The sequence below is a fragment of the Oratosquilla oratoria genome, chromosome 19 (genome assembly GCF_046742065.1).
Source record: "Oratosquilla oratoria isolate Oo_2021 chromosome 19, ASM4674206v1, whole genome shotgun sequence".
NCBI classification, from domain to species: domain Eukaryota; kingdom Metazoa; phylum Arthropoda; class Malacostraca; order Stomatopoda; family Squillidae; genus Oratosquilla; species Oratosquilla oratoria.
The window spans coordinates 21,160,069-21,165,068 of NC_134795.1; positions in this window are offsets into that span (position 1 = coordinate 21,160,069).

Genomic DNA, 5,000 nt, shown 5'->3' on the forward strand with positions numbered 1-5,000 from the left:
GTGTGTGTGTGTGTGTGTATGTGTGTGTGTGTGTATGTGTGTGTGTGTATGTGTCTACACGTGTGTGCTTGTGTGTATGTGTACATGTGTGTACGTGAGTGTGTGTGAGTGTGTGTACTCATTTGTATCTATCTGTACCTATGTGCAAGTATGTGTACCAGTGCGTCTGTGTGTACCTATGTATAACTGTGTGCACCTGTGTGTACCAGTATGTATCTGTGTGTACTAGTGTGTACCTGTGTGTATCTATGTATATACAGGCGGATGCCCGCCCTAATTTATGCACGTGTATTCTCACAATCAAAATGAAGCAAACATGATTTCATTTTGTAGATAACTTTGATGCTTTATGTACTTATCGAACGCATAGATGAGGATATTAAAGTTTCAGCAGAGCCGGAACATTATTTTCAATTTCCATATTTCATATTTTCCACACACAAATGTCGCACATTTCAGGGATAAATACATTTTTTTTTTTGTGTGTCAGAAGATGTATGTTACCATACCAAATAGTTTCTTTACACTCGAAACAAAAATTCTTCTTCCAACCGTACTATACAAAATCACTTTAAACAATCACTCACTTGTTTCATTTTAAGGCTAAAACCACTTTTAAGTTGCAAAAAACTGAAAAGAACATAACAGGAGCATAAGCGTGTCGGCGATGCAAAAGTTTTTGTTCAACTTGTAGCCCCATCCTCCAGACACGTCATTCCTTGAGATGGCAAAACTCGACACTTCCCCCCCCCCCCCCACGTCGTCTTCACCTTCCTGGGCTATCTGGAAGGACAGGTGAAGCCCTAAACGCAGCCACCAACATCGCAAAGAAGAGCCCAGGAATCGTGGGAGCCCGAGGAGGAGGGGGGTGGGGGAAGTTGCGTGTGTGTGCGGACTTCCGTGCGCGCGCGCGTTTGTGTGAATCAGTCGAAGAGCTGCCGGGATCAGCCAGCCACACACACACACACACACATACACACACACACACACACACCTCCTCTTGCACTGTCTCCCACGCTCGCTAACAGAGCACTGATGTTGGCTCACAGCCTGGGCCTCTTCTCGCTAGCTTCTCCTCCTCCTCCTCCTCCTCCTCCTCTCCCTCCTCCTCCTCCTCTTCCTCCCCCTCTCCCTCCTCCTCCTTCTCCTCCTCTTCCTCCTTTTCTTTCACCTATTCCTCTTCTTCTTCCTCTTCCTCCTCCATTTGTGTCTGGACTCTCCTCTTCCTAACCTCCACCCTTTACTGTCCCAGTTAAACCCTTCGACTGACTTCCTTTTGTTTCCTCATCAATATTTTCAATATTTTCCTCCTATTCCTTCCAATTCACCTTCATCCTCATCCTCGTTCTCATCCACCGTCTCCTTCTCCTCTTGCATATTGTCTTCCTCTTCCCTTTCCTTCTTCCTCTTTCTAATACTAAAACTCCCACTTGGTCTTCTCCTCCTCCTCCTCTGCCCCTTCCTCTTCCTCCTCCTCCTCTTCCCCTTCCTCCATCTCCTCTTCCTCCTTTCACCACCACTACCACCATCACTACCACCCCCAACTACAACCACCACTACTTCTACTACTGCTACTACTACTACCACTACTACTACTACTACTACAAGTACTACCACCACTAGTTCTACTACTACTACCACTACTACTACTACCACTATTACTACAACTACTACCACTACTACTACTACTACCACAACTATCACTACCGCTACTACCACTACTACTACTACTACTACTACTACTACTACTACCCGTACTCCTAAGTCTCCCCGTTTTCTTGCTCTTTCAATATAATTTGCTTCTATCATTCTACCCCTCCTTCTAACCCCCTCCTCCTCCCAGTCCCACTTCTCTCTCTCTCCTCCCCTTTTCTCCGTTCTCCTTCTCTCCTCTCCCCTTCTTCTCACCCTTCCCCTTCCTCTCTTCTCCTCTACCTCCTCTTCTTCATCCCTCACCTTATTCTCCTCTCCTTCCCTCTCTTGTTGTTCCTACCTCTCTCCCTTCTATTATATCTTATCAATTTACTAGACCGCATTATTAGAGCTATCGCCTCCTTCACCACCTCCACTTTCTCCTCCTCCTCCTCTTCTTCTTCCTCCTCCTCCTTCGTCTCACCCTTTTCCACCTCTTCCTCCTCCTCCTACCTCTCAACCTTCTCCTCCTCTATCTCATCCTCCTCTTCTTCCTACCTCTCACCATTCTCCTCCTCTACCTCATCTTCCTCCTCCTCTCCCTACCTCTCACCCCTCTTCCTTAACCTCCTCCTCAACCTGAACCTCCTCCTCAACCTGAACCTCCTCATCGAATTCCCTCCTCCATCTCCTCCTCTTCATCCTCCTCGTGTTCCCCTCTCCTCCTTCCCTCCTCCTTCTTTCCCTTCCCTTTTCTGTTCTTCTTTTTCTTTCTCTTCCTCTTCTTCTTCTTCTTCATCAGTTTCCAAGTGTTAATTCATCTTCGTCAAATCTGATACACTTGTGCAAGTTTGTATTTGTGTGACAGAGTTTTCAGATGTTATTTTCTGAAAAAATTACGAACTGAATAACGTGATACTACCACCGAGTTTCTCATTTCACTATCCATTTTGAGGATAAAGTCATAAATATCTTCGCATTCATAATAAGAAGAAAAAAAAAATCAAGGACATCGCGCCTTAAAAAGTCCACAGACTCCTTGTAGAATATTTGCTTTTATTAAAAGCAAATTCCAAACAAAGTCGTTTTTCTTACGTTTAAACGCTAAATTGTGACTCATCATAAACATCAATTAAGTAACTCTTGAGACCACAGAAACTTTTAGCCTTCATATTTGTTGCATTACCGAGTGGTTAGATGTTTAATTTCCAAATATGCTTATCCCAAGTCCTGAAATTATTTGCGATGGCATTTGGAACTTCTGGGGACATTAATTAACGGTTGAATGAAATTTGAAATTTTGAAAATTTCGTCATCACTGAAACCAACGGGCGTACTTCACTAGCTATTCTTTCGTTATCACAACCTCCCCCCCCCCCTTTTTTTTTTTTTTTTGTCCAAAATGATGTGACATAAGTAAAAACACGGCTATCATATTCTGAGACACTTGAAGGTGATGAAACCTTTATTATATTCTGTCACAGCATAACCATCTGACACTTGTGTAATAAATTGAAGAGGAGGAAGAAGAGAAAGATGAAGAAGAGGAGGAAGAAGAGGAAGATGAAGAAGATGAAGAAGATGAGGAAGGTAAAGAAGATGAAGAAGGTGAGGAAGGTGAGGAAGATGAAGAAGAAGGTGAGGAAGGTGAGGAAGATGAAGAAGATGAAGAAGATGAAGAAGATGAAGAAGATGAAGAAGGTGAAGGTGAGGAAGATGAAGAAAATGAAGAAGATAAAGAAGATAAAGAAGATAAAGAAGATAAAGAAGATGAAGAAGGTGAGGAAGATGAAGATGAAGAAGATAAAGAAGATGAAGGAAATGAAGATAAAGAAAATGAAAAAGATGAAGAAAATGAAGATGAAGAAAATGAAGAAGATGAAGAAGGAGAGGAAGAAGAAGGAGAGGAAAGAGAGGAAGAAGGAGAGGAAGAAGAAGGAGAGGAGGAAGAAGAAGGAGAGAAGGAAGAAGAAGAAGGAGAGGAAGAAGAAGGAGAGGAAGAAGAAGAAGGAGAAGAAGAAGAAGGAGAGGAAGAAGAAGGAGAGGAAGAAGAAGAAGAAGAAGTAGAAGAAGAAAGAGGAGGAGGAGGAGGAAGAGGAGACGAAGAAGAAGAAAAAAAAAGCGGAGGAGGAGGAGACAAAGAAGAAGAAGAAAAAAAAAAGAGGAGAAAGAGAAGAAGAAGAAGAAGAAGAAGAAAAGGGACAAGATTTTCCTCTTCCCTTGCGAGACATGGGGGTGAAACAATGCGAACACTTTTACTAATTCTTCTTCTTCTTCTTCTTTAGGTTCCCGTCTGGCTTTACAGTGACCGCAAAGAGAGGAATTTTTGAAGACTCCTTTCAGAAGCATGAATTAAACCATCGTCTTTTTTTTTGCCGGAAAAGTAACCTGAAGGAAAACCTGAGGGGAAGAGGGAAGTTCGAGATGGTAGACTATTCATGCTATTAAAAAAAACATTTTCCCAGGAAAAGGAACTTAAAAAAAAAAAAAAGTTCTCTGAGTATGTAGTGTTAACACTTTGAAGTCTATATTTAGTACCGTAAGTCTTTATTCTGGCTACCCCAAGACGATTTCATTCAGCTAAGAAAAATCCCTTCTACGTGTTAAAGGCTTAAGTTAACCCCAATTTTACCATAAGTCTTTATTCTGGCTACCCCCCCTGACGATTTTATTCAGCTAAGAAAAATCCCTTCTACGTGTTAAAGGCTTAAGTTAACCCCGCATAAAGTCAATCTCGATTAACCTTTTGTGACACACGACTCCAAAGCTTCCTCTGGATTAGACGCTTCCAGTCAGCAAGAGAAAGACATTCCAAGAGAAGTAGAAGACATCGGGATTCGAACTTAGGTTTGCATCATGCAAGTATGATCGAAACCAACCCGCTACTTGTCACACTAATGCGATGTTGAATCTACAAATGTGAGCAATTATCAAAATGAACATCACAATAAGTTAGGAATGTATGAAATGTATAGAAAATATAATGAAGCTAGCTTTAATAGTAAAGCAGTTTGATAAAATGCTTTAGTATTCATATCAGAATCAGAACTATACAACACGAATAGTAATGTATACATGTATATATGTATATATGTATGTATCCATCCGTATATGTATATATGTATGTATGTGTATATGTATGTATGTAATATATGTATGTATGTACTGATGTATATATGTATGTATGTGTATATGTATGTATGTAATATATGTATGTATGTACTGATGTATGTATGTATATATGCATGTACAGTATGTATGTATATATGCATGTTTGTATGTATATATGTATGTATATATGCATGTATGTATGTATATATGCATGTGTGTATGTATGTATGCACATACTGTATATATCGTTACGCCCA